This window comes from Hippocampus zosterae, chromosome 3 (genome assembly GCF_025434085.1).
Source record: "Hippocampus zosterae strain Florida chromosome 3, ASM2543408v3, whole genome shotgun sequence".
NCBI lineage: Eukaryota > Metazoa > Chordata > Actinopteri > Syngnathiformes > Syngnathidae > Hippocampus > Hippocampus zosterae.
Window position 1 is genome coordinate 23735835 of NC_067453.1, and position 22602 is coordinate 23758436.

At 50.0% G+C, this 22602-nt stretch overlaps 61 non-coding genes across 61 annotated transcripts; all 61 read left to right on the forward strand.

Annotated features, from left to right (window-relative positions):
- The first annotated feature begins 215 nt into the window (after positions 1 to 215).
- Positions 216 to 288, forward strand: trnar-acg (transfer RNA arginine (anticodon ACG)). The gene has a single exon. It is a non-coding gene; the product is annotated as a tRNA-Arg (tRNA).
- A 465-nt stretch (positions 289 to 753) lies between these two features.
- On the forward strand, positions 754 to 825 carry trnah-gug (transfer RNA histidin (anticodon GUG)). The gene has a single exon. It is a non-coding gene; the product is annotated as a tRNA-His (tRNA).
- A 1524-nt stretch (positions 826 to 2349) lies between these two features.
- On the forward strand, positions 2350 to 2422 carry trnar-acg (transfer RNA arginine (anticodon ACG)). The gene has a single exon. It is a non-coding gene; the product is annotated as a tRNA-Arg (tRNA).
- A 284-nt stretch (positions 2423 to 2706) lies between these two features.
- trnar-acg (transfer RNA arginine (anticodon ACG)) lies at positions 2707 to 2779 on the forward strand. The gene has a single exon. It is a non-coding gene; the product is annotated as a tRNA-Arg (tRNA).
- Positions 2780 to 3063: 284 nt separating this feature from the next.
- On the forward strand, positions 3064 to 3136 carry trnar-acg (transfer RNA arginine (anticodon ACG)). The gene has a single exon. It is a non-coding gene; the product is annotated as a tRNA-Arg (tRNA).
- Positions 3137 to 3420: 284 nt separating this feature from the next.
- trnar-acg (transfer RNA arginine (anticodon ACG)) lies at positions 3421 to 3493 on the forward strand. The gene has a single exon. It is a non-coding gene; the product is annotated as a tRNA-Arg (tRNA).
- Positions 3494 to 3950: 457 nt separating this feature from the next.
- Positions 3951 to 4022, forward strand: trnah-gug (transfer RNA histidin (anticodon GUG)). The gene has a single exon. It is a non-coding gene; the product is annotated as a tRNA-His (tRNA).
- A 285-nt stretch (positions 4023 to 4307) lies between these two features.
- trnah-gug (transfer RNA histidin (anticodon GUG)) lies at positions 4308 to 4379 on the forward strand. The gene has a single exon. It is a non-coding gene; the product is annotated as a tRNA-His (tRNA).
- Positions 4380 to 4483: 104 nt separating this feature from the next.
- trnar-acg (transfer RNA arginine (anticodon ACG)) lies at positions 4484 to 4556 on the forward strand. Its single transcript has one exon. It is a non-coding gene; the product is annotated as a tRNA-Arg (tRNA).
- A 108-nt stretch (positions 4557 to 4664) lies between these two features.
- Positions 4665 to 4736, forward strand: trnah-gug (transfer RNA histidin (anticodon GUG)). Its single transcript has one exon. It is a non-coding gene; the product is annotated as a tRNA-His (tRNA).
- Positions 4737 to 4840: 104 nt separating this feature from the next.
- Positions 4841 to 4913, forward strand: trnar-acg (transfer RNA arginine (anticodon ACG)). The gene has a single exon. It is a non-coding gene; the product is annotated as a tRNA-Arg (tRNA).
- A 108-nt stretch (positions 4914 to 5021) lies between these two features.
- trnah-gug (transfer RNA histidin (anticodon GUG)) lies at positions 5022 to 5093 on the forward strand. Its single transcript has one exon. It is a non-coding gene; the product is annotated as a tRNA-His (tRNA).
- Positions 5094 to 5911: 818 nt separating this feature from the next.
- On the forward strand, positions 5912 to 5984 carry trnar-acg (transfer RNA arginine (anticodon ACG)). Its single transcript has one exon. It is a non-coding gene; the product is annotated as a tRNA-Arg (tRNA).
- A 284-nt stretch (positions 5985 to 6268) lies between these two features.
- Positions 6269 to 6341, forward strand: trnar-acg (transfer RNA arginine (anticodon ACG)). Its single transcript has one exon. It is a non-coding gene; the product is annotated as a tRNA-Arg (tRNA).
- A 465-nt stretch (positions 6342 to 6806) lies between these two features.
- trnah-gug (transfer RNA histidin (anticodon GUG)) lies at positions 6807 to 6878 on the forward strand. Its single transcript has one exon. It is a non-coding gene; the product is annotated as a tRNA-His (tRNA).
- An 818-nt stretch (positions 6879 to 7696) lies between these two features.
- On the forward strand, positions 7697 to 7769 carry trnar-acg (transfer RNA arginine (anticodon ACG)). The gene has a single exon. It is a non-coding gene; the product is annotated as a tRNA-Arg (tRNA).
- Positions 7770 to 7877: 108 nt separating this feature from the next.
- trnah-gug (transfer RNA histidin (anticodon GUG)) lies at positions 7878 to 7949 on the forward strand. Its single transcript has one exon. It is a non-coding gene; the product is annotated as a tRNA-His (tRNA).
- A 285-nt stretch (positions 7950 to 8234) lies between these two features.
- On the forward strand, positions 8235 to 8306 carry trnah-gug (transfer RNA histidin (anticodon GUG)). Its single transcript has one exon. It is a non-coding gene; the product is annotated as a tRNA-His (tRNA).
- Positions 8307 to 8410: 104 nt separating this feature from the next.
- trnar-acg (transfer RNA arginine (anticodon ACG)) lies at positions 8411 to 8483 on the forward strand. Its single transcript has one exon. It is a non-coding gene; the product is annotated as a tRNA-Arg (tRNA).
- Positions 8484 to 8767: 284 nt separating this feature from the next.
- Positions 8768 to 8840, forward strand: trnar-acg (transfer RNA arginine (anticodon ACG)). Its single transcript has one exon. It is a non-coding gene; the product is annotated as a tRNA-Arg (tRNA).
- Positions 8841 to 9124: 284 nt separating this feature from the next.
- trnar-acg (transfer RNA arginine (anticodon ACG)) lies at positions 9125 to 9197 on the forward strand. The gene has a single exon. It is a non-coding gene; the product is annotated as a tRNA-Arg (tRNA).
- Positions 9198 to 9305: 108 nt separating this feature from the next.
- On the forward strand, positions 9306 to 9377 carry trnah-gug (transfer RNA histidin (anticodon GUG)). The gene has a single exon. It is a non-coding gene; the product is annotated as a tRNA-His (tRNA).
- A 104-nt stretch (positions 9378 to 9481) lies between these two features.
- On the forward strand, positions 9482 to 9554 carry trnar-acg (transfer RNA arginine (anticodon ACG)). The gene has a single exon. It is a non-coding gene; the product is annotated as a tRNA-Arg (tRNA).
- Positions 9555 to 9838: 284 nt separating this feature from the next.
- On the forward strand, positions 9839 to 9911 carry trnar-acg (transfer RNA arginine (anticodon ACG)). The gene has a single exon. It is a non-coding gene; the product is annotated as a tRNA-Arg (tRNA).
- A 284-nt stretch (positions 9912 to 10195) lies between these two features.
- trnar-acg (transfer RNA arginine (anticodon ACG)) lies at positions 10196 to 10268 on the forward strand. The gene has a single exon. It is a non-coding gene; the product is annotated as a tRNA-Arg (tRNA).
- A 284-nt stretch (positions 10269 to 10552) lies between these two features.
- On the forward strand, positions 10553 to 10625 carry trnar-acg (transfer RNA arginine (anticodon ACG)). Its single transcript has one exon. It is a non-coding gene; the product is annotated as a tRNA-Arg (tRNA).
- A 457-nt stretch (positions 10626 to 11082) lies between these two features.
- On the forward strand, positions 11083 to 11154 carry trnah-gug (transfer RNA histidin (anticodon GUG)). The gene has a single exon. It is a non-coding gene; the product is annotated as a tRNA-His (tRNA).
- Positions 11155 to 11439: 285 nt separating this feature from the next.
- trnah-gug (transfer RNA histidin (anticodon GUG)) lies at positions 11440 to 11511 on the forward strand. The gene has a single exon. It is a non-coding gene; the product is annotated as a tRNA-His (tRNA).
- A 104-nt stretch (positions 11512 to 11615) lies between these two features.
- Positions 11616 to 11688, forward strand: trnar-acg (transfer RNA arginine (anticodon ACG)). Its single transcript has one exon. It is a non-coding gene; the product is annotated as a tRNA-Arg (tRNA).
- Positions 11689 to 11796: 108 nt separating this feature from the next.
- Positions 11797 to 11868, forward strand: trnah-gug (transfer RNA histidin (anticodon GUG)). Its single transcript has one exon. It is a non-coding gene; the product is annotated as a tRNA-His (tRNA).
- Positions 11869 to 12686: 818 nt separating this feature from the next.
- Positions 12687 to 12759, forward strand: trnar-acg (transfer RNA arginine (anticodon ACG)). The gene has a single exon. It is a non-coding gene; the product is annotated as a tRNA-Arg (tRNA).
- Positions 12760 to 13043: 284 nt separating this feature from the next.
- trnar-acg (transfer RNA arginine (anticodon ACG)) lies at positions 13044 to 13116 on the forward strand. The gene has a single exon. It is a non-coding gene; the product is annotated as a tRNA-Arg (tRNA).
- Positions 13117 to 13581: 465 nt separating this feature from the next.
- trnah-gug (transfer RNA histidin (anticodon GUG)) lies at positions 13582 to 13653 on the forward strand. The gene has a single exon. It is a non-coding gene; the product is annotated as a tRNA-His (tRNA).
- Positions 13654 to 13938: 285 nt separating this feature from the next.
- Positions 13939 to 14010, forward strand: trnah-gug (transfer RNA histidin (anticodon GUG)). The gene has a single exon. It is a non-coding gene; the product is annotated as a tRNA-His (tRNA).
- A 104-nt stretch (positions 14011 to 14114) lies between these two features.
- Positions 14115 to 14187, forward strand: trnar-acg (transfer RNA arginine (anticodon ACG)). Its single transcript has one exon. It is a non-coding gene; the product is annotated as a tRNA-Arg (tRNA).
- Positions 14188 to 14471: 284 nt separating this feature from the next.
- trnar-acg (transfer RNA arginine (anticodon ACG)) lies at positions 14472 to 14544 on the forward strand. The gene has a single exon. It is a non-coding gene; the product is annotated as a tRNA-Arg (tRNA).
- A 108-nt stretch (positions 14545 to 14652) lies between these two features.
- On the forward strand, positions 14653 to 14724 carry trnah-gug (transfer RNA histidin (anticodon GUG)). The gene has a single exon. It is a non-coding gene; the product is annotated as a tRNA-His (tRNA).
- Positions 14725 to 15009: 285 nt separating this feature from the next.
- On the forward strand, positions 15010 to 15081 carry trnah-gug (transfer RNA histidin (anticodon GUG)). Its single transcript has one exon. It is a non-coding gene; the product is annotated as a tRNA-His (tRNA).
- Positions 15082 to 15185: 104 nt separating this feature from the next.
- trnar-acg (transfer RNA arginine (anticodon ACG)) lies at positions 15186 to 15258 on the forward strand. Its single transcript has one exon. It is a non-coding gene; the product is annotated as a tRNA-Arg (tRNA).
- Positions 15259 to 15542: 284 nt separating this feature from the next.
- On the forward strand, positions 15543 to 15615 carry trnar-acg (transfer RNA arginine (anticodon ACG)). Its single transcript has one exon. It is a non-coding gene; the product is annotated as a tRNA-Arg (tRNA).
- A 284-nt stretch (positions 15616 to 15899) lies between these two features.
- trnar-acg (transfer RNA arginine (anticodon ACG)) lies at positions 15900 to 15972 on the forward strand. Its single transcript has one exon. It is a non-coding gene; the product is annotated as a tRNA-Arg (tRNA).
- A 106-nt stretch (positions 15973 to 16078) lies between these two features.
- trnah-gug (transfer RNA histidin (anticodon GUG)) lies at positions 16079 to 16150 on the forward strand. The gene has a single exon. It is a non-coding gene; the product is annotated as a tRNA-His (tRNA).
- Positions 16151 to 16435: 285 nt separating this feature from the next.
- trnah-gug (transfer RNA histidin (anticodon GUG)) lies at positions 16436 to 16507 on the forward strand. Its single transcript has one exon. It is a non-coding gene; the product is annotated as a tRNA-His (tRNA).
- Positions 16508 to 16611: 104 nt separating this feature from the next.
- On the forward strand, positions 16612 to 16684 carry trnar-acg (transfer RNA arginine (anticodon ACG)). Its single transcript has one exon. It is a non-coding gene; the product is annotated as a tRNA-Arg (tRNA).
- Positions 16685 to 16968: 284 nt separating this feature from the next.
- On the forward strand, positions 16969 to 17041 carry trnar-acg (transfer RNA arginine (anticodon ACG)). Its single transcript has one exon. It is a non-coding gene; the product is annotated as a tRNA-Arg (tRNA).
- A 284-nt stretch (positions 17042 to 17325) lies between these two features.
- trnar-acg (transfer RNA arginine (anticodon ACG)) lies at positions 17326 to 17398 on the forward strand. The gene has a single exon. It is a non-coding gene; the product is annotated as a tRNA-Arg (tRNA).
- A 465-nt stretch (positions 17399 to 17863) lies between these two features.
- trnah-gug (transfer RNA histidin (anticodon GUG)) lies at positions 17864 to 17935 on the forward strand. Its single transcript has one exon. It is a non-coding gene; the product is annotated as a tRNA-His (tRNA).
- Positions 17936 to 18039: 104 nt separating this feature from the next.
- Positions 18040 to 18112, forward strand: trnar-acg (transfer RNA arginine (anticodon ACG)). Its single transcript has one exon. It is a non-coding gene; the product is annotated as a tRNA-Arg (tRNA).
- Positions 18113 to 18220: 108 nt separating this feature from the next.
- trnah-gug (transfer RNA histidin (anticodon GUG)) lies at positions 18221 to 18292 on the forward strand. The gene has a single exon. It is a non-coding gene; the product is annotated as a tRNA-His (tRNA).
- A 104-nt stretch (positions 18293 to 18396) lies between these two features.
- Positions 18397 to 18469, forward strand: trnar-acg (transfer RNA arginine (anticodon ACG)). The gene has a single exon. It is a non-coding gene; the product is annotated as a tRNA-Arg (tRNA).
- Positions 18470 to 18577: 108 nt separating this feature from the next.
- trnah-gug (transfer RNA histidin (anticodon GUG)) lies at positions 18578 to 18649 on the forward strand. The gene has a single exon. It is a non-coding gene; the product is annotated as a tRNA-His (tRNA).
- A 104-nt stretch (positions 18650 to 18753) lies between these two features.
- trnar-acg (transfer RNA arginine (anticodon ACG)) lies at positions 18754 to 18826 on the forward strand. The gene has a single exon. It is a non-coding gene; the product is annotated as a tRNA-Arg (tRNA).
- A 457-nt stretch (positions 18827 to 19283) lies between these two features.
- On the forward strand, positions 19284 to 19355 carry trnah-gug (transfer RNA histidin (anticodon GUG)). The gene has a single exon. It is a non-coding gene; the product is annotated as a tRNA-His (tRNA).
- Positions 19356 to 19459: 104 nt separating this feature from the next.
- trnar-acg (transfer RNA arginine (anticodon ACG)) lies at positions 19460 to 19532 on the forward strand. Its single transcript has one exon. It is a non-coding gene; the product is annotated as a tRNA-Arg (tRNA).
- A 108-nt stretch (positions 19533 to 19640) lies between these two features.
- trnah-gug (transfer RNA histidin (anticodon GUG)) lies at positions 19641 to 19712 on the forward strand. The gene has a single exon. It is a non-coding gene; the product is annotated as a tRNA-His (tRNA).
- Positions 19713 to 19816: 104 nt separating this feature from the next.
- trnar-acg (transfer RNA arginine (anticodon ACG)) lies at positions 19817 to 19889 on the forward strand. The gene has a single exon. It is a non-coding gene; the product is annotated as a tRNA-Arg (tRNA).
- Positions 19890 to 19997: 108 nt separating this feature from the next.
- trnah-gug (transfer RNA histidin (anticodon GUG)) lies at positions 19998 to 20069 on the forward strand. Its single transcript has one exon. It is a non-coding gene; the product is annotated as a tRNA-His (tRNA).
- Positions 20070 to 20703: 634 nt separating this feature from the next.
- trnah-gug (transfer RNA histidin (anticodon GUG)) lies at positions 20704 to 20775 on the forward strand. Its single transcript has one exon. It is a non-coding gene; the product is annotated as a tRNA-His (tRNA).
- Positions 20776 to 21416: 641 nt separating this feature from the next.
- Positions 21417 to 21488, forward strand: trnah-gug (transfer RNA histidin (anticodon GUG)). The gene has a single exon. It is a non-coding gene; the product is annotated as a tRNA-His (tRNA).
- Positions 21489 to 21949: 461 nt separating this feature from the next.
- On the forward strand, positions 21950 to 22022 carry trnar-acg (transfer RNA arginine (anticodon ACG)). Its single transcript has one exon. It is a non-coding gene; the product is annotated as a tRNA-Arg (tRNA).
- A 465-nt stretch (positions 22023 to 22487) lies between these two features.
- trnah-gug (transfer RNA histidin (anticodon GUG)) lies at positions 22488 to 22559 on the forward strand. Its single transcript has one exon. It is a non-coding gene; the product is annotated as a tRNA-His (tRNA).
- The last annotated feature ends 43 nt before the right edge of the window (positions 22560 to 22602 follow it).

Here is a 22602-nt window from a genome sequence, read left to right on the forward strand (position 1 = left end):
AGTGCAACAGAACCTCGATGCCACGAGAGCTTCCTTCAGGCCGTGATCGTATAGTGGTTAGTACTCTGTGTTGTGGCCGCAGCAACCCCGGTTCGAATCTGTGTCATGGTATCTGCAAATGCTGCGCTAAACTTATTAGTTAGCTGTTTTACTCACTTCAGGACCGGAAGATTCTTTCACAAGGGACCACAGAAAGATGTTGACTTGTGCTTGTGGGGCTAGTGGCGCAATGGATAACGCATCTGACTACGGATCAGAAGATTCTAGGTTCGACTCCTGGCTAGCTCGTGACAAGTGCTTTTCTGGTTTTGCACGCGGTTGTGAAGCCATTCACCATTGCCATTCGGTGCATTGCCCAGAGCAACAGAATCTCGATGCCACGACTGCTTCTTTCAGGCCGTGATCGTATAGTGGTTAGTACTCTGCGTTATGGCCACAGCAACCCCGGTTCGAATCCGGGTCATGGCATCTGCAGATGGTGTGCTAAACTTATTAGTTTGCTGTTTTACTCACATTAGGACCGGAAGATTCTTTCACAAGGGACCACAGAAAGATGTTGACTTGTGCTTGCGGGGCTAGTGGCGCAATGGATAACACGTCTGACTACGGATCAGAAGATTCTAGGTTCGACTCCTGGCTAGCTTGTGAGAAGTGTTTTTCTGTTTTTGCACGCGGTTGTGAAGCCATTCATCTCTACCATTCGGTGCATTGCCCAGAGCAACAGAACCTCGATGCCACGACTGCTTCCTTCAGGCCGTGATTGTATAGTGGTTAGTACTCTGTGTTGTGGCCGCAGCAACCCCGGTTCGAATCCGGGTCATGGCATCTACAAATGGCGTGCTAAACTTATTAGTGTGCTATTTTACTCACTTCAGGACCGGAAGTTTCTTTCACAAGGGACCACAGAACGATGTTGACTTGTCCTTGTGGGGCTAGTGGCGCAATGGATAAAGCGTCTGACTACGGATCAGAAGATTCTAGGTTCGACTCCTGGCTAGCTCGTGTGAAGTGTTTTTCTGTTTTTGCACGCGGTTGTGAAGCCGTTCACCTCTCCCATTCGGTGCATTGCCCAGTGCAACAGAACCTCGATGCCACGAGTGCTTCCTTCAGGCCGTGATCGAATAGTGGTTAGTACTCTGTCTTGTGGCAGCAGCATCCCCGGTTCGAATCCGTGTCATGGTATCTGCAAATGGTGCGCTAAACTTATTAGTTTGCTGTTTTACTCACTTCAGGACCGGAAGATTCTTTCACAAGGGACCACAGAAAGATGTTGATTTGTGCTTGTGGTGCTAGTGGCGCAATGGATAACGCGTCTGACTACGGATCAGAAGATTCTAGGTTCGACTCCAGGCTAGCTCGTGAGAAGTGTTTTTCTGTTTTTGCACGCGGTTGTGAAGCCATTCACCTCTACCATTCGGTGCATTGCCCAGTGCAACAGAACCTCGATGCCACGAGAGCTTCCTTCAGACCGTGATCGTATAGTGGTTAGTACTCTGCGTTGTGGCCGCAGCAACCCCGGTTCGAATCCGGGTCATGGCATCTGCAAATGGTGTGCTAATCTTATTAGTTTGCTGTTTTACTCACTTCAGGACCGGAAGATTCTTTCACAAGGGACCACAGAAAGATGTTGACTTGTGATTGTGGGGCTAGTGGCGCAATGTATAACCCGTCTGACTACGGATCAGAAGATTCTAGGTTCGACTCCTGGCTAGCTCGTGAGAAGTGTTTTTCTGGTTTTGCACGCGGTTGTGAAGCCTTTCATCAATGCCATTCGGTGGATTGCCCAGAGCAACAGAACCTCGATGCCACGACTGCTTCCTTCAGGCCGTGATCGTATAGTGGTTAGTACTCTGTGTTGTGGCCGCAGCAACCCCGGTTCGAATCCGGTTAATGGCATCTGCAAATGGCGTGCTAAACTTATTAGTTAGCTGTTTTACTCACTTCAGGACCGGAAGATTCTTTCACAAGGGACCACAGAAAGATGTTGACTTGTGCTTGTGGGGCTAGTGGCGCAATGGATAACGAGTCTGACTGCGGATCAGAAGATTCTGCGTTCGACTCCTGGCAAGCTTTTGAGAAGTGTTTTTGCACGCGGTTGTGAAGCCATTCACCCCTAGCATTCGGTGCATTGCCCAGTGCAACAGAACCTCGATGCCACGACTGCTTCCTTCAGGCGGTGATCGTATAGTGGTTAGTACTCTGTGTTGTGGCCGCAGCAACCCCGGTTCGAATCTATGTCATGGTATCTGCAAATGCTGCGCTAAACTTATTAGTTAGCTGTTTTACTCACTTCAGGACCGGAAGATTCTTTCACAAGGGACCACAGAAAGATGTTGACTTGTGCTTGTGGGGCTAGTGGTGCAATGGATAACGCATCTGACTACGGATCAGAAGATTCTAGGTTCAACTCCTGGCTAGCTCGTGAGAAGTGCTTTTCTGGTTTTGCACGCGGCTGTGAAGCCATTCACCTCTACCATTCGGTGCATTGCCCAGAGCAACAGAACCTCGATGCCACGACTGCTTCCTTCAGGCCGTGATCGTATAGTGGTTAGTACTCTGTCTTGTGGCCGCAGCAACCCCGGTTCGAATCCGGGTCATGGCATCTGCAAATGGTGTGCTAAACTTATTAGTGTGCTGTTTTACTCACTTCAGGACCGGAAGTTTCTTTCACAAGGGACCACAGAACGATGTTGACTTGTCCTTGTGGGGCTAGTGGCGCAATGGATAACGCGTCTGACTACGGATCAGAAGATTCTAGGTTCGACTCCTGGCTAGCTCGTGAGAAGTGTTTTTCTGTTTTTGCACGCGGTTGTGAAGCCATTCACCTCTCCCATTCGGTGCATTGCCCAGTGCAACAGAACCTCGATGCCACGAGTGCTTCCTTCAGGCCGTGATCGTATAGTGGTTAGTACTCTGTCTTGTGGCCGCAGCATCCCCGGTTCGAATCCTTGTCATGGTATCTGCAAATGGTGCGCTAAACTTATTAGTTTGCTGTTTTACTCACTTCAGGACCGGAAGTTTCTTTCACAAGGGATCACAGAACGATGTTGACTTGTCCTTGTGGGGCTAGTGGCGCAATGGATAACGCGTCTGACTACGGATCAGAAGATTCTAGGTTCGACTCCTGGCTAGCTCGTGAGAAGTGTTTTTCTGTTTTTGCACGCGGTTGTGAAGCCATTCACCTCTCCCATTCGGTGCATTGCCCAGTGCAACAGAACCTCGATGCCACGAGTGCTTCTTTCAGGCCGTGATCGTATAGTGGTTAGTACTCTGCGTTGTGGCCGCAGCAACCCCGGTTCGAATCGGGGTCATGGCATCTGCAAATGGTGTGCTAATCTTATTAGTTTGCTGTTTTACTCACTTCAGGACCGGAAGATTCTTTCACAAGGGACCACAGAAAGATGTTGACTTGTGCTTGTGGGGCTAGTGGCGCAATGGATAACGCGTCTGACTACGGATCAGAAGATTCTAGGTTCGACTCCTGGCTAGCTCGTGAGAAGTGTTTTTCTGTTTTTGCACGCAGTTGTGAAGCCATTCAAATCGACCATTCGGTGCATTGCCCAGTGCAACAGAACCTCGATGCCACGAGAGCTTCCTTCAGGCCGTGATCGTATAGTGGTTAGTACTCTGCGTTGTGGCCGCAGCAACCCCGGTTTGAATCCGGGTCATGGCATCTGCAAATGGTGTGCTAATCTTACTAGTTTGCTGTTTTACTCACTTCAGGACCGGAAGATTCTTTCACAAGGGACCACAGAAAGATGTTGACTTGTGCTTGTGGGGCTAGTGGCGCAATGGATAACGCGTCTGACTACGGATCAGAAGATTCTGCGTTCGACTCCTGGCAAGCTTTTGAGAAGTGTTTTTGCACGCGGTTGTGAAGCCATTCACCTCTACCATTCGGTGCATTGCCCAGTGCAACAGAACCTCGATGCCACGAGAGCTTCCTTCAGGCCGTGATCGTATAGTGGTTAGTACTCTGCGTTGTGGCCGCAGCAACCCCGGTTCGAATCCGGGTCATGGCATCTGCAAATGGTGTGCTAATCTTATTAGTTTCCTGTTTTACTCACTTCAGGACCGGAAGATTCTTTCACAAGGGACCACAGAAAGATGTTGACTTGTGCTTGTGGGGCTAGTGGCGCAATGGATATCGCGTCTGACTACGGATCAGAAGATTCTAGGTTTGACTCCTGGCTAGCTCGTGACAAGTGCTTTTCTGGTTTTGCACGCGGTTGTGAAGCCATTCACCATTGCCATTCGGTGCATTGCCCAGAGCAACAGAACCTCGATGCCACGACTGCTTCTTTCAGGCCGTGATCGTATAGTGGTTAGTACTCTGCGTTGTGGCCGCAGCAACCCCGGTTCGAATCCGGGTCATGGCATCTGCAAATGGTGTGCTAATCTTATTAGTTTGCTGTTTTACTCACTTCAGGACCGGAAGTTTCTTTCACAAGGGACCACAGAACGATGTTGACTTGTCGTTGTGGGGCTAGTGGCGCAATGGATAACGCGTCTGACTACGGATCAGAAGATTCTAGGTTCGACTCCTGGCTAGCTCGTGAGAAGTGTTTTTCTGTTTTTGCACGCGGTTGTGAAGCCATTCACCTCTCCCATTCGGTGCATTGCCCAGTGCAACAGAACCTCGATGCCACGAGTGCTTCCTTCAGGCCGTGATCGTATAGTGGTTAGTACTCTGCGTTGTGGCCGCAGCAACCCTGGTTCGAATCCGGGTCATGGCATCTGCAAATGGTGTGCTAATCTTATTAGTTTGCTGTTTTACTCACTTCAGGACCGGAAGATTCTTTCACAAGGGACCACAGAAAGATGTTGACTTGTGCTTGTGGGGCTAGTGGCGCAATGGATAACGCGTCTGACTACGGATCAGAAGATTCTAGGTTCGACTCCTGGCTAGCTCGTGAGAAGTGTTTTTCTGTTTTTGCACGCAGTTGTGAAGCCATTCACCTCGACCATTCGGTGCATTGCCCAGTGCAACAGAACCTCGATGCCACGAGAGCTTCCTTCAGGCCGTGATCGTATAGTGGTTAGTACTCTGCGTTGTGGCCGCAGCAACCCTGGTTCGAATCCGGGTCATGGCATCTGCAAATGGTGTGCTAATCTTATTAGTTTGCTGTTTTACTCACTTCAGGACCGGAAGATTCTTTCACAAGGGACCACAGAAAGATGTTGACTTGTGCTTGTGGGGCTAGTGGCGCAATGGATAACGCGTCTGACTACGGATCAGAAGATTGTAGGTTTGACTCCTGGCTAGCTCGTGAGAAGTCTTTTTCTGGTTTTGCACGCGGTTGTGAAGCCTTTCATCAATGCAATTTGGTGGATTGCCCAGAGCAACAGAACCTCGATGCCACGACTCCTGCCTTCAGGCCGTGATCGTATAGTGGTTAGTACTCTGTGTTGTGGCCGCAGCAACCCCGGTTCGAATCCGGTTAATGGCATCTGCAAATGGCGTGCTAAACTTATTAGTTAGCTGTTTTACTCACTTCAGGACCGGAAGATTCTTTCACAAGGGACCACAGAAAGATGTTGACTTCTGCTTGTGGGGCTAGTGGCGCAATGGATAACGCATCTGACTACGGATCAGAAGATTCTGCGTTCGACTCCTGGCTAGCTTGTGTGAAGTGCATTTCTGGTTTTGCACGCGGCTGTGAAGCCATTCACCTCTACCATTCGGTGCATTGCCCAGTGCAACAGAACCTCGATGCCACGAGTGCTTCCTTCAGGCCGTGATCGTATAGTGGTTAGTACTCTGTCTTGTGGCCGCAGCATCCCCGGTTCGAATCCTTGTCATGGTATCTGCAAATGGTGCGCTAAACTTATTAGTTTGCTGTTTTACTCACTTCAGGACCGGAAGATTCTTTCACAAGGGACCACAGAAAGATGTTGACTTGTGCTTGTGGGGCTAGTGGCGCAATGGATAACGCATCTGACTACGGATCAGAAGATTCAAGGTTCGACTCCTGGCTAGCTCGTGACAAGTGCTTTTCTGGTTTTGCACGCGGTTGTGAAGCCATTCACCATTGCCATTCGGTGCATTGCCCAGAGCAACAGAACCTCGATGCCACGACTGCTTCTTTCAGGCCGTGATCGAATAGTGGTTAGTACTCTGTCTTGTGGCAGCAGCATGCCCGGTTCGAATCCGTGTCATGGTATCTGCAAATGGTGTGCTAATCTTATTAGTTTGCTGTTTTACTCACTTCGGGACCGGAAGATTCTTTCACAAGGGACCACAGAAAGATGTTGACTTGTGCTTGTGGGGCTAGTGGCGCAATGGATAACGCGTCTGACTACGGATCAGAAGATTCTAGGTTCGACTCCTGGCTAGCTCGTGAGAAGTGTTTTTCTGTTTTTGCACGCAGTTGTGAAGCCATTCACCTCGACCATTCGGTGCATTGCCCAGTGCAACAGAACCTCGATGCCACGAGAGCTTCCTTCAGGCCGTGATCGTATAGTGGTTAGTACTCTGCGTTGTGGCCGCAGCAACCCCGGTTCGAATCCGGGTCATGGTATCTGCAAATGGTGTGCTAATCTTATTAGTTTGCTGTTTTACTCACTTCAGGACCGGAAGTTTCTTTCACAAGGGACCACAGAACGATGTTGATTTGTCCTTGTGGGCCTAGTGGCGCAATGGATAAAGCGTCTGACTACGGATCAGAAGATTCTAGGTTTGACTCCTGGCTAGCTCGTGTGTAGTGCTTTTCTGGTTTTGCACGCGGCTGTGAAGCCATTCACCTCTACCATTCGGTGCATTGCCCAGAGCAACAGAACCTCGATGCCACGACTGCTTCCTTCAGGCCGTGATCGTATAGTGGTTAGTACTCTGTGTTGTGGCCGCAGCAACCCCGGTTCGAATCCGGGTCATGGCATCTGCAAATGGCGTGCTAAACTTATTAGTGTGCTGTTTTACTCACTTCAGGACCGGAAGTTTCTTTCACAAGGGACCACAGAACGATGTTGACTTGTCCTTGTGGGGCTAGTGGCGCAATGGATAATGCATCTGACTACGGTTCAGAAGATTCTAGGTTCGACTCCTGGCTAGCTCGTGAGAAGTGCTTTTCTGGTTTTGCACGCGGCTGTGAAGCCATTCACCTCTACCATTCGGTGCATTGCCGAGAGCAACAGAACCTCGATGCCACAACTGCTTCCTTCAGGCCGTGATCGTATAGTGGTTAGTACTCTGTGTTGTGGCCGCAGCAACCCCGGTTCGAATCCGCGTCATGGCATCTGCAAATGGCGTGCTAAACTTATTAGTGTGCTGTTTTACTCACTTCAGGACCGGAAGTTTCTTTCACAAGGGACCACAGAACGATGTTGACTTGTCCTTGTGGGGCTAGTGGCGCAATGGATAACGCGTCTGACTACGGATCCGAAGATTCTAGGTTCGACTCCTGGCTAGCTCGTGAGAAGTGTTTTTCTGTTTTTGCACGCGGTTGTGAAGCCATTGACCTCTCCCATTCGGTGCATTGCCCAGTGCAACAGAACCTCGATGCCACGAGCGCTTCCTTCAGGCCGTGATCGAATAGTGGTTAGTACTCTGTCTTGTGGCAGCAGCATGCCCGGTTCGAATCCGTGTCATGGTATCTGCAAATGTTGTGCTAATCTTATTAGTTTGCTGTTTTACTCACTTTGGGACCGGAAGATTCTTTCACAAGGGACCACAGAAAGATGTTGACTTGTGCTTGTGGGGCTAGTGGCGCAATGGATAACGCGTCTGACTACGGATCAGGAGATTCTAGGTTCGACTCCTGGCTAGCTCGTGAGAAGTGTTTTTCTGTTTTTGCACGCAGTTGTGAAGCCATTCACCTCGACCATTCGGTGCATTGCCCAGTGCAACAGAACCTCGATGCCACGAGAGCTTCCTTCAGGCCGTGATCGTATAGTGGTTAGTACTCTGCGTTGTGGCCGCAGCAACCCCGGTTCGAATCCGGGTCATGGCATCTGCAAATGGTGTGCTAATCTTATTAGTTTGCTGTTTTACTCACTTCAGGACCGGAAGTTTCTTTCACAAGGGACCACAGAACGATGTTGACTTGTCCTTGTGGGGCTAGTGGCGCAATGGATAAAGCGTCTGACTACGGATCAGAAGATTCTAGGTTCGACTCCTGGCTAGCTCGTGTGAAGTGCTTTTCTGGTTTTGCACGCGGCTGTGAAGCCATTCACCTCTACCATTCGGTGCATTGCCCAGAGCAACAGAACCTCGATGCCACGACTGCTTCCTTCAGGCCGTGATCGTATAGTGGTTAGTACTCTGTGTTGTGGCCGCAGCAACCCCGGTTCGAATCCGGGTCATGGCATCTGCAAATGGCGTGCTAAACTTATTAGTGTGCTGTTTTACTCACTTCAGGACCGGAAGTTTCTTTCACAAGGGACCACAGAACGATGTTGACTTGTCCTTGTGGGGCTTGTGGCGCAATGGATAACGCGTCTGACTACGGATCAGAAGATTCTAGGTTCGACTCCTGGCTAGCTCGTGAGAAGTGTTTTTCTGTTTTTGCACGCGGTTGTGAAGCCATTCACCTCTCCCATTCGGTGCATTGCCCAGTGCAACAGAACCTCGATGCCACGAGAGCTTCCTTCAGGCCGTGATCGTATAGTGGTTAGTACTCTGCGTTGTGGCTGCAGCAACCCCGGTTCGAATCCGGGTCATGGCATCTGCAAATGGTGTGCTAATCTTATTAGTTTGCTGTTTTACTCACTTCAGGACCGGAAGATTCTTTCACAAGGGACCACAGAAAGATGTTGACTTGTGCTTGTGGGGCTAGTGGCGCAATGGATAACGCGTCTGACTACGGATCAGAAGATTCTAGGTTCGACTCCTGGCTAGCTCGTGACAAGTGCTTTTCTGGTTTTGCACGCGGTTGTGAAGCCATTCACCATTGCCATTCGGTGCATTGCCCAGAGCAACAGAACCTCGATGCCACGACTGCTTCTTTCAGGCCGTGATCGAATAGTGGTTAGTACTCTGTCTTGTGGCAGCAGCATGCCCGGTTCGAATCCGTGTCATGGTATCTGCAAATGTTGTGCTAATCTTATTAGTTTGCTGTTTTACTCACTTCGGGACCGGAAGATTATTTCACAAGGGACCACAGAAAGATGTTGACTTGTGCTTGTGGGGCTAGTGGCGCAATGGATAACGCGTCTGACTACGGATCAGAAGATTCTAGGTTCGACTCCTGGCTAGCTCGTGAGAAGTGTTTTTCTGTTTTTGCACGCAGTTGTGAAGCCATTCACCTCGACCATTCGGTGCATTGCCCAGAGCAACAGAACCTCGATGCCACGACTGCTTCCTTCAGGCCGTGATCGTATAGTGGTTAGTACTCTGTGTTGTGGCCGCAGCAACCCCGGTTCGAATCCGGGTCATGGCATCTGCAAATGGCGTGCTAAACTTATTAGTGTGCTGTTTTACTCACTTCAGGACCGGAAGTTTCTTTCACAAGGGACCACAGAACGATGTTGACTTGTCCTTGTGGGGCTTGTGGCGCAATGGATAACGCGTCTGACTACGAATCAGAAGATTCTAGGTTCGACTCCTGGCTATCTCGTGAGAAGTGTTTTTCTGTTTTTGCACGCGGTTGTGAAGCCATTCACCTCTCCCATTCGGTGCATTGCCCAGTGCAACAGAACCTCGATGCCACGAGTGCTTCCTTCAGGCCGTGATCGTATAGTGGTTAGTACTCTGTCTTGTGGCCGCAGCATCCCCGGTTCGAATCCTTGTCATGGTATCTGCAAATGGTGCGCTAAACTTATTAGTTTGCTGTTTTACTCACTTCAGGACCGGAAGATTCTTTCACAAGGGACCACAGAAAGATGTTGACTTGTGCTTGTGGGGCTAGTGGCGCAATGGATAACGCATCTGACTACGGATCAGAAGATTCTAGGTTCGACTCCTGGCTAGCTCGTGACAAGTGCTTTTCTGGTTTTGCACGCGGTTGTGAAGCCATTCACCATTGCCATTCGGTGCATTGCCCAGAGCAACAGAACCTCGATGCCACGACTGCTTCTTTCAGGCCGTGATCGAATAGTGGTTAGTACTCTGTCTTGTGGCAGCAGCATGCCCGGTTCGAATCCGTGTCATGGTATCTGCAAATGGTGTGCTAATCTTATTAGTTTGCTGTTTTACTCACTTCGGGACCGGAAGATTCTTTCACAAGGGACCACAGAAAGATGTTGACTTGTGCTTGTGGGGCTAGTGGCGCAATGGATAACGCGTCTGACTACGGATCAGAAGATTCTAGGTTCGACTCCTGGCTAGCTCGTGAGAAGTGTTTTTCTGTTTTTGCACGCAGTTGTGAAGCCATTCACCTCCACCATTCGGTGCATTGCCCAGTGCAACAGAACCTCGATGCCACGAGAGCTTCCTTCAGGCCGTGATCGTATAGTGGTTAGTACTCTGCGTTGTGGCCGCAGCAACCCCGGTTTGAATCCGGGTCATGGTATCTGCAAATGGTGTGCTAATCTTATTAGTTTGCTGTTTTACTCACTTCAGGACCGGAAGATTCTTTCACAAGGGACCACAGAAAGATGTTGACTTGTGCTTGTGGGGCTAGTGGCGCAATGGATAACGCGTCTGACTACGGATCAGAAGATTCTAGGTTCGACTCCTGGCTAGCTCGTGAGAAGTGTTTTTCTGTTTTTGCACGCAGTTGTGAAGCCATTCAAATCGACCATTCGGTGCATTGCCCAGTGCAACAGAACCTCGATGCCACGAGAGCTTCCTTCAGGCCGTGATCGTATAGTGGTTAGTACTCTGCGTTGTGGCTGCAGCAACCCCGGTTCGAATCCGGGTCATGGCATCTGCAAATGGTGTGCTAATCTTATTAGTTTGCTGTTTTACTCACTTCAGGACCGGAAGATTCTTTCACAAGGGACCACAGAAAGATGTTGACTTGTGCTTGTGGGGCTAGTGGCGCAATGGATAACGCGTCTGACTACGGATCACAAGATTCTGCGTTCGACTCCTGGCAAGCTTTTGAGAAGTGTTTTTGCACGCGGTTGTGAAGCCATTCACCTCTACCATTCGGTGCATTGCCCAGTGCAACAGAACCTCGATGCCACGAGAGCTTCCTTCAGGCCGTGATCGTATAGTGGTTAGTACTCTGCGTTGTGGCCGCAGCAACCCCGGTTCGAATCCGGGTCATGGCATCTGCAAATGGTGTGCTAATCTTATTAGTTTCCTGTTTTACTCACTTCAGGACCGGAAGATTCTTTCACAAGGGACCACAGAAAGATGTTGACTTGTGCTTGTGGGGCTAGTGGCGCAATGGATATCGCGTCTGACTACGGATCAGAAGATTCTAGGTTTGACTCCTGGCTAGCTCGTGACAAGTGCTTTTCTGGTTTTGCACGCGGTTGTGAAGCCATTCACCATTGCCATTCGGTGCATTGCCCAGAGCAACAGAACCTCGATGCCACGACTGCTTCTTTCAGGCCGTGATCGTATAGTGGTTAGTACTCTGCGTTGTGGCCGCAGCAACCCCGGTTCGAATCCGGGTCATGGCATCTGCAAATGGTGTGCTAATCTTATTAGTTTGCTGTTTTACTCACTTCAGGACCGGAAGTTTCTTTCACAAGGGACCACAGAACGATGTTGACTTGTCCTTGTGGGGCTAGTGGCGCAATGGATAACGCGTCTGACTACGGATCAGAAGATTCTAGGTTCGACTCCTGGCTAGCTCGTGAGAAGTGTTTTTCTGTTTTTGCACGCGGTTGTGAAGCCATTCACCTCTCCCATTCGGTGCATTGCCCAGTGCAACAGAACCTCGATGCCACGAGTGCTTCCTTCAGGCCGTGATCGTATAGTGGTTAGTACTCTGCGTTGTGGCCGCAGCAACCCCGGTTCGAATCCGGGTCATGGCATCTGCAAATGGTGTGCTAATCTTATTAGTTTGCTGTTTTACTCACTTCAGGACCGGAAGATTCTTTCACAAGGGACCACAGAAAGATGTTGACTTGTGCTTGTGGGGCTAGTGGCGCAATGGATAACGCGTCTGACTACGGATCAGAAGATTGTAGGTTTGACTCCTGGCTAGCTCGTGAGAAGTCTTTTTCTGGTTTTGCACGCGGTTGTGAAGCCTTTCATCAATGCAATTCGGTGGATTGCCCAGAGCAACAGAACCTCGATGCCACGACTCCTGCCTTCAGGCCGTGATCGTATAGTGGTTAGTACTCTGTGTTGTGGCCGCAGCAACCCCGGTTCGAATCCGGTTAATGGCATCTGCAAATGGCGTGCTAAACTTATTAGTTAGCTGTTTTACTCACTTCAGGACCGGAAGATTCTTTCACAAGGGACCACAGAAAGATGTTGACTTCTGCTTGTGGGGCTAGTGGCGCAATGGATAACGCATCTGACTACGGATCAGAAGATTCTGCGTTCGACTCCTGGCTAGCTCGTGTGAAGTGCATTTCTGGTTTTGCACGCGGCTGTGAAGCCATTCACCTCTACCATTCGGTGCATTGCCCAGTGCAACAGAACCTCGATGCCACGAGTGCTTCCTTCAGGCCGTGATCGTATAGTGGTTAGTACTCTGTCTTGTGGCCGCAGCATCCCCGGTTCGAATCCTTGTCATGGTATCTGCAAATGGTGCGCTAAACTTATTAGTTTGCTGTTTTACTCACTTCAGGACCGGAAGATTCTTTCACAAGGGACCACAGAAAGATGTTGACTTGTGCTTGTGGGGCTAGTGGCGCAATGGATAACGCATCTGACTACGGATCAGAAGATTCAAGGTTCGACTCCTGGCTAGCTCGTGACAAGTGCTTTTCTGGTTTTGCACGCGGTTGTGAAGCCATTCACCATTGCCATTCGGTGCATTGCCCAGAGCAACAGAACCTCGATGCCACGACTGCTTCTTTCAGGCCGTGATCGAATAGTGGTTAGTACTCTGTCTTGTGGCAGCAGCATGCCCGGTTCGAATCCGTGTCATGGTATCTGCAAATGGTGTGCTAATCTTATTAGTTTGCTGTTTTACTCACTTCGGGACCGGAAGATTCTTTCACAAGGGACCACAGAAAGATGTTGACTTGTGCTTGTGGGGCTAGTGGCGCAATGGATAACGCGTCTGACTACGGATCAGAAGATTCTAGGTTCGACTCCTGGCTAGCTCGTGAGAAGTGTTTTTCTGTTTTTGCACGCAGTTGTGAAGCCATTCACCTCGACCATTCGGTGCATTGCCCAGTGCAACAGAACCTCGATGCCACGAGAGCTTCCTTCAGGCCGTGATCGTATAGTGGTTAGTACTCTGCGTTGTGGCCGCAGCAACCCCGGTTCGAATCCGGGTCATGGTATCTGCAAATGGTGTGCTAATCTTATTAGTTTGCTGTTTTACTCACTTCAGGACCGGAAGTTTCTTTCACAAGGGACCACAGAACGATGTTGATTTGTCCTTGTGGGGCTAGTGGCGCAATGGATAAAGCGTCTGACTACGGATCAGAAGATTCTAGGTTTGACTCCTGGCTAGCTCGTGTGAAGTGCTTTTCTGGTTTTGCACGCGGCTGTGAAGCCATTCACCTCTACCATTCGGTGCATTGCCCAGAGCAACAGAACCTCGATGCCACGACTGCTTCCTTCAGGCCGTGATCGTATAGTGGTTAGTACTCTGTGTTGTGGCCGCAGCAACCCCGGTTCGAATCCGGGTCATGGCATCTGCAAATGGCGTGCTAAACTTATTAGTGTGCTGTTTTACTCACTTCAGGACCGGAAGTTTCTTTCACAAGGGACCACAGAACGATGTTGACTTGTCCTTGTGGGGCTAGTGGCGCAATGGATAATGCATCTGACTACGGTTCAGAAGATTCTAGGTTCGACTCCTGGCTAGCTCGTGAGAAGTGCTTTTCTGGTTTTGCACGCGGCTGTGAAGCCATTCACCTCTACCATTCGGTGCATTGCCCAGAGCAACAGAACCTCGATGCCACAACTGCTTCCTTCAGGCCGTGATCGTATAGTGGTTAGTACTCTGTGTTGTGGCCGCAGCAACCCCGGTTCGAATCCGGGTCATGGCATCTGCAAATGGCGTGCTAAACTTATTAGTGTGCTGTTTTACTCACTTCAGGACCGGAAGTTTCTTTCACAAGGGACCACAGAACGATGTTGACTTGTCCTTGTGGGGCTAGTGGCGCAATGGATAACGCGTCTGACTACGGATCAGAAGATTCTAGGTTCGACTCCTGGCTAGCTCGTGAGAAGTGTTTTTCTGTTTTTGCACGCGGTTGTGAAGCCATTGACCTCTCCCATTCGGTGCATTGCCCAGTGCAACAGAACCTCGATGCCACGAGCGCTTCCTTCAGGCCGTGATCGAATAGTGGTTAGTACTCTGTCTTGTGGCAGCAGCATGCCCGGTTCGAATCCGTGTCATGGTATCTGCAAATGTTGTGCTAATCTTATTAGTTTGCTGTTTTACTCACTTTGGGACCGGAAGATTCTTTCACAAGGGACCACAGAAAGATGTTGACTTGTGCTTGTGGGGCTAGTGGCGCAATGGATAACGCGTCTGACTACGGATCAGGAGATTCTAGGTTCGACTCCTGGCTAGCTCGTGAGAAGTGTTTTTCTGTTTTTGCACGCAGTTGTGAAGCCATTCACCTCGACCATTCGGTGCATTGCCCAGTGCAACAGAACCTCGATGCCACGAGAGCTTCCTTCAGGCCGTGATCGTATAGTGGTTAGTACTCTGCGTTGTGGCCGCAGCAACCCCGGTTCGAATCCGGGTCATGGCATCTGCAAATGGTGTGCTAATCTTATTAGTTTGCTGTTTTACTCACTTCAGGACCGGAAGTTTCTTTCACAAGGGACCACAGAACGATGTTGACTTGTCCTTGTGGGGCTAGTGGCGCAATGGATAAAGCGTCTGACTACGGATCAGAAGATTCTAGGTTCGACTCCTGGCTAGCTCGTGTGAAGTGCTTTTCTGGTTTTGCACGCGGCTGTGAAGCCATTCACCTCTACCATTCGGTGCATTGCCCAGAGCAACAGAACCTCGATGCCACGACTGCTTCCTTCAGGCCGTGATCGTATAGTGGTTAGTACTCTGTGTTGTGGCCGCAGCAACCCCGGTTCGAATCCGGGTCATGGCATCTGCAAATGGCGTGCTAAACTTATTAGTGTGCTGTTTTACTCACTTCAGGACCGGAAGTTTCTTTCACAAGGGACCACAGAACGATGTTGACTTGTCCTTGTGGGGCTTGTGGCGCAATGGATAACGCGTCTGACTACGGATCAGAAGATTCTAGGTTCGACTCCTGGCTAGCTCGTGAGAAGTGTTTTTCTGTTTTTGCACGCGGTTGTGAAGCCATTCACCTCTCCCATTCGGTGCATTGCCCAGTGCAACAGAACCTCGATGCCACGAGAGCTTCCTTCAGGCCGTGATCGTATAGTGGTTAGTACTCTGCGTTGTGGCTGCAGCAACCCCGGTTCGAATCCGGGTCATGGCATCTGCAAATGGTGTGCTAATCTTATTAGTTTGCTGTTTTACTCACTTCAGGACCGGAAGATTCTTTCACAAGGGACCACAGAAAGATGTTGACTTGTGCTTGTGGGGCTAGTGGCGCAATGGATAACGCGTCTGACTACGGATCAGAAGATTCTAGGTTTGACTCCTGGCTAGCTCGTGACAAGTGCTTTTCTGGTTTTGCACGCTGTTGTGAAGCCATTCACCATTGCCATTCGGTGCATTGCCCAGAGCAACAGAACCTCGATGCCACGACTGCTTCTTTCAGGCCGTGATCGAATAGTGGTTAGTACTCTGTCTTGTGGCAGCAGCATGCCCGGTTCGAATCCGTGTCATGGTATCTGCAAATGTTGTGCTAATCTTATTAGTTTGCTGTTTTACTCACTTCGGGACCGGAAGATTCTTTCACAAGGGACCACAGAAAGATGTTGACTTGTGCTTGTGGGGCTAGTGGCGCAATGGATAACGCGTCTGACTACGGATCAGAAGATTCTAGGTTCGACTCCTGGCTAGCTCGTGAGAAGTGTTTTTCTGTTTTTGCACGGTTGTGAAGCCATTCACCTCGACCATTCGGTGCATTGCCCAGTGCAACAGAACCTCGATGCCACGAGAGCTTCCTTCAGGCCGTGATCGTATAGTGGTTAGTACTCTGCGTTGTGGCCGCAGCAACCCCGGTTCGAATCCGGGTCATGGCATCTGCAAATGGTGTGCTAATCTTATTAGTTTGCTGTTTTACTCACTTCAGGACCGGAAGTTTCTTTCACAAGGGACCACAGAACGATGTTGACTTGTCCTTGTGGGGCTAGTGGCGCAATGGATAAAGCGTCTGACTACGGATCAGAAGATTCTAGGTTCGACTCCTGGCTAGCTCGTGTGAAGTGCTTTTCTGGTTTTGCACGCGGCTGTGAAGCCATTCACCTCTACCATTCGGTGCATTGCCCAGAGCAACAGAACCTCGATGCCACGACTGCTTCGTTCAGGCCGTGATCGTATAGTGGTTAGTACTCTGTGTTGTGGCCGCAGCAACCCCGGTTCGAATCCGGGTCATGGCATCTGCAAATGGCGTGCTAAACTTATTAGTGTGCTGTTTTACTCACTTCAGGACCGGAAGTTTCTTTCACAAGGGACCACAGAACGATGTTGACTTGTCCTTGTGGGGCTTGTGGCGCAATGGATAACGCGTCTGACTACGGATCAGAAGATTCTAGGTTCGACTCCTGGCTAGCTCGTGAGAAGTGTTTTTCTGTTTTTGCACGCGGTTGTGAAGCCATTCACCTCCCCCATTCGGTGCATTGCCCAGTGCAACAGAACCTCGATGCCACGAGTGCTTCCTTCAGGCCGTGATCGTATAGTGGTTAGTACTCTGTCTTGTGGCCGCAGCATCCCCGGTTCGAATCCTTGTCATGGTATCTGCAAATGGTGCGCTAAACTTATTAGTTTGCTGTTTTACTCACTTCAGGACCGGAAGATTCTTTCACAAGGGACCACAGAAAGATGTTGACTTGTGCTTGTGGGGCTAGTGGCGCAATGGATAACGCATCTGACTACGGATCAGAAGATTCTAGGTTCGACTCCTGGCTAGCTCGTGACAAGTGCTTTTCTGGTTTTGCACGCGGTTGTGAAGCCATTCACCATTGCCATTCGGTGCATTGCCCAGAGCAACAGAACCTCGATGCCACGACTGCTTCTTTCAGGCCGTGATCGAATAGTGGTTAGTACTCTGTCTTGTGGCAGCAGCATGCCCGGTTCGAATCCGTGTCATGGTATCTGCAAATGGTGTGCTAATCTTATTAGTTTGCTGTTTTACTCACTTCGGGACCGGAAGATTCTTTCACAAGGGACCACAGAAAGATGTTGACTTGTGCTTGTGGGGCTAGTGGCGCAATGGATAACGCGTCTGACTACGGATCAGAAGATTCTAGGTTCGACTCCTGGCTAGCTCGTGAGAAGTGTTTTTCTGTTTTTGCACGCAGTTGTGAAGCCATTCACCTCCACCATTCGGTGCATTGCCCAGTGCAACAGAACCTCGATGCCACGAGAGCTTCCTTCAGGCCGTGATCGTATAGTGGTTAGTACTCTGCGTTGTGGCCGCAGCAACCCCGGTTTGAATCCGGGTCATGGTATCTGCAAATGGTGTGCTAATCTTATTAGTTTGCTGTTTTACTCACTTCAGGACCGGAAGTTTCTTTCACAAGGGACCACAGAACGATGTTGACTTGTCCTTGTGGGGCTAGTGGTGCAATGGATAAAGCGTCTGACTACGGATCAGAAGATTCTAGGTTCGACTCCTGGCTAGCTCGTGTGAAGTGCTTTTCTGGTTTTGCACGCGGCTGTGAAGCCATTCACCTCTACCATTCGGTGCATTGCCCAGAGCAACAGAACCTCGATGCCACGACTGCTTCCTTCAGGCCGTGATAGTATAGTGGTTAGTACTCTGTGTTGTGGCCGCAGCAACCCCGGTTCGAATCCAGGTCATGGCATCTGCAAATGGCGTGCTAAACTTATTAGTGTGCTGTTTTACTCACTTCAGGACCGGAAGTTTCTTTCACAAGGGACCACAGAACGATGTTGACTTGTCCTTGTGGGGCTAGTGGCGCAATGGATAACGCATCTGACTACGGTTCAGAAGATTCTAGGTTCGACTCCTGGCTAGCTCGTGAGAAGTGCTTTTCTGGTTTTGCACGCGGCTGTGAAGCCATTCACCTCTACCATTCGGTGCATTGCCCAGAGCAACAGAACCTCGATGCCACAACTGCTTCCTTCAGGCCGTGATCGTATAGTGGTTAGTACTCTGTGTTGTGGCCGCAGCAACCCCGGTTCGAATCCGGGTCATGGCATCTGCAAATGGCGTGCTAAACTTATTAGTGTGCTGTTTTACTCACTTCAGAACCGGAAGTTTCTTTCACAAGGGACCACAGAACGATGTTGACTTGTCCTTGTGGGGCTAGTGGCGCAATGGATAACGCGTCTGACTACGGATCAGAAGATTCTAGGTTCGACTCCTGGCTAGCTCGTGAGAAGTGTTTTTCTGTTTTTGCACGCGGTTGTGAAGCCATTCACCTCGACCATTCGGTGCATTGCCCAGTGCAACAGAACCTCGATGCCACGAGAGCTTCCTTCAGGCCGTGATCGTATAGTGGTTAGTACTCTGCGTTGTGGCCGCAGCAACCCCGGTTCGAATCCGGGTCATGGCATCTGCAAATGGTGTGCTAATCTTATTAGTTTGCTGTTTTACTCACTTCAGGACCGGAAGATTCTTTCACAAGGGACCACAGAAAGATGTTGACTTGTGCTTGTGGGGCTAGTGGCGCAATGGATAACGCGTCTGACTACGGATCAGAAGATTCTAGGTTCGACTCCTGGCTAGCTCGTGAGAAGTCTTTTTCTGGTTTTGCACGCGGTTGTGAAGCCTTTCATCATTGCAATTCGGTGGATTGCCCAGAGCAACAGAACCTCGATGCCACGACTCCTGCCTTCAGGCCGTGATCGTATAGTGGTTAGTACTCTGTGTTGTGGCCGCAGCAACCCCGGTTCGAATCCGGTTAATGGCATCTGCAAATGGCGTGCTAAACTTATTAGTTAGCTGTTTTACTCACTTCAGGACCGGAAGATTCTTTCACAAGGGACCACAGAAAGATGTTGACTTGTGCTTGTGGGGCTAGTGGCGCAATGGATAACGCGTCTGACTACGGATAAGAAGATTCTGCGTTCGACTCCTGGCAAGCTTTTGAGAAGTGTTTTTGCACGCGGTTGTGAAGCCATTCACCTCTACCATTCGGTGCATTGCCCAGTGCAACAGAACCTCGATGCCACGAGAGCTTCCTTCAGGCCGTGATCGTATAGTGGTTAGTACTCTGCGTTGTGGCCGCAGCAACCCCGGTTCGAATCCGGGTCATGGCATCTGCAAATGGTGTGCTAATCTTATTAGTTTGCTGTTTTACTCACTTCAGGACCGGAAGATTCTTTCACAAGGGACCACAGAAAGATGTTGACTTGTGCTTGTGGGGCTAGTGGCGCAATGGATAACGCATCTGACTACGGATCAGAAGATTCTAGGTTCGACTCCTGGCTAGCTCGTGACAAGTGCTTTTCTGGTTTTGCACGCGGTTGTGAAGCCATTCACCGTTGCCATTCGGTGCATTGCCCAGAGCAACAGAACCTCGATGCCACGACTGCTTCTTTCAGGCCGTGATCGTATAGTGGTTAGTACTCTGCGTTGTGGCCGCAGCAACCCCGGTTCGAATCCGGGTCATGGCATCTGCAAATGGTGTGCTAATCTTATTAGTTTGCTGTTTTACTCACTTCAGGACCGGAAGATTCTTTCACAAGGGACCACAGAAAGATGTTGACTTGTGCTTGTGGGGCTAGTGGCGCAATGGATAACGCGTCTGACTACGGATCAGAAGATTCTAGGTTCGACTCCTGGCTAGCTCGTGAGAAGTGTTTTTCTGTTTTTGCACGCAGTTGTGAAGCCATTCACCTCGACCATTCGGTGCATTGCCCAGTGCAACAGAACCTCGATGCCACGAGAGCTTCCTTCAGGCCGTGATCGTATAGTGGTTAGTACTCTGCGTTGTGGCCGCAGCAACCCCGGTTCGAATCCGGGTCATGGCATCTGCAAATGGTGTGCTAATCTTATTAGTTTGCTGTTTTACTCACTTCAGGACCGGAAGATTCTTTCACAAGGGACCACAGAAAGATGTTGACTTGTGCTTGTGGGGCTAGTGGCGCAATGGATAACGCGTCTGACTGCGGATCAGAAGATTCTGCGTTCGACTCCTGCCTAGCTCGTGAGAAGTACATTTCTGGTTTTGCACGCGGTTGTGAAGCCTTTCATCAATGCAATTCGGTGGATTGCCCAGAACAACAGAACCTCGATGCCACGACTCCTGCCTTCAGGCCGTGATCGTATAGTGGTTAGTACTCTGTGTTGTGGCCGCAGCAACCCCGGTTCGAATCCGGTTAATGGCATCTGCAAATGGCGTGCTAAACTTATTAGTTAGCTGTTTTACTCACTTCAGGACCGGAAGATTCTTTCACAAGGGACCACAGAAAGATGTTGACTTGTGCTTGTGGGGCTAGTGGCGCAATGGATAACGCGTCTGACTACGGATCAGAAGATTCTGCGTTCGACTCCTGGCAAGCTTTTGAGAAGTGTTTTTGCACGCGGTTGTGAAGCCATTCACCTCTCCCATTCGGTGCATTGCCCAGTGCAACAGAACCTCGATGCCACGAGAGCTTCCTTCAGGCCGTGATCGTATAGTGGTTAGTACTCTGCGTTGTGGCCGCAGCAACCCCGGTTCGAATCCGGGTCATGGCATCTGCAAATGGTGTGCTGATCTTATTATTTTGCTGTTTTACTCACTTCAGGACCGGAAGATTCTTTCACAAGGGACCACAGAAAGATGTTGACTTGTGCTTGTGGGGCTAGTGGCGCAATGGATAACGCATCTGACTACGGATCAGAAGAGTCTAGGTTCGACTCCTGGCTGCTCGTGACAAGTGCTTTTCTGGTTTTGCACGCGGTTGTGAAGCCATTCACCATTGCCATTCGGTGCATTGCCCAGAGCAACAGAACCTCGATGCCACGACTGCTTCTTTCAGGCCGTGATTGTATAGTGGTTAGTACTCTGCGTTGTGGTCACAGCAACCCCGGTTCGAATCCGGGTCATGGCATCTGCAGATGGTGTGCTAAACTTATTAGTTTGCTGTTTTACTCCCATTAGGACCGGAAGATTCTTTCACAAGGGACCACAGAAAGATGTTGACTTGTGCTTGCGGGCCTAGTGGCGCAATGGATAACGCGTCTGACTACGGATCAGAAGATTCTAGGTTCGACTCCTGGCTAGCTTGTGAGAAGTGTTTTTCTGTTTTTGCACGCGGTTGTGAAGCCATTCACCTCTACCATTCGGTGCATTGCCCAGAGCAACAGAACCTCGATGCCACGACTGCTTCCTTCAGGCCGTGATCGTATAGTGGTTAGTACTCTGTGTTGTGGCCGCAGCAACCCTGGTTCGAATCCGGGTCATGGCATCTGCAAATGGCGTGCTAAACTTATTAGTGTGCTGTTTTACTCACTTCAGGACCGGAAGTTTCTTTCACAAGGGACCACAGAACGATGTTGACTTGTCCTTGTGGGCCTAGTGGCGCAATGGATAAAGCGTCTGACTACGGATCAGAAGATTCTAGCTTCGACTCCTGGCTAGCTCGTGTGAGGTGTTTTTCTGTTTTTGCAAGCGGTTGTGAAGCCGTTCACCTCTCCCATTCGGTGCATTGCCCAGTGCAACAGAACCTCGATGCCACGAGTGCTTCCTTCAGGCCGTGATCGAATAGTGGTTAGTACTCTGTCTTGTGGCAGCAGCATCCCCGGTTCGAATCCGTGTCATGGTATCTGCAAATGGTGCGCTAAACTTATTAGTTTGCTGTTTTACTCACTTCAGGACCGGAAGATTCTTTCACAAGGGACCACAGAAAGATGTTGACTTGTGCTTGTGGGGCTAGTGGCGCAATGGATAACGCATCTGACTACGGATCAGAAGATTCTAGGTTCGACTCCTGGCTAGCTCGTGAGAAGTGCTTTTCTGGTTTTGCACGCGGCTGTGAAGCCATTCACCTCTACCATTCGGTGTATTGCCCAGAGCAACAGAACCTCGATGCCACGACTGCTTCCTTCAGGCCGTGATCGTATAGTGGTTAGTACTCTGTGTTGTGGCCGCAACAACCCCGGTTCGAATCCGGGTCATGGCATCTGCAAATGGCGTGCTAAACTTATTAGTGTGCTGTTTTACTCACTTCAGGACCGGAAGTTTCTTTCACAAGGGACCACAGAAAGATGTTGACTTGTGCTTGTGGGGCTAGTGGCGCAATGGATAACGCGTCTGACTACGGATCAGAAGATTCTAGGTTTGACTCCTGGCTACCTCGTGACAAGTGCTTTTCTGGTTTTGCACGCGGTTGTGAAGCCATTCACCATTGCCATTCGGTGCATTGCCCAGAGCAACAGAACCTCGATGCCACGACTGCTTCTTTCAGGCCGTGATCGTATAGTGGTTAGTACTCTGCGTTGTGGCCGCAGCAACCCCGGTTCGAATCCGGGTCATGGCATCTGCAAATGGTGTGCTAATCTTATTAGTTTGCTGTTTTACTC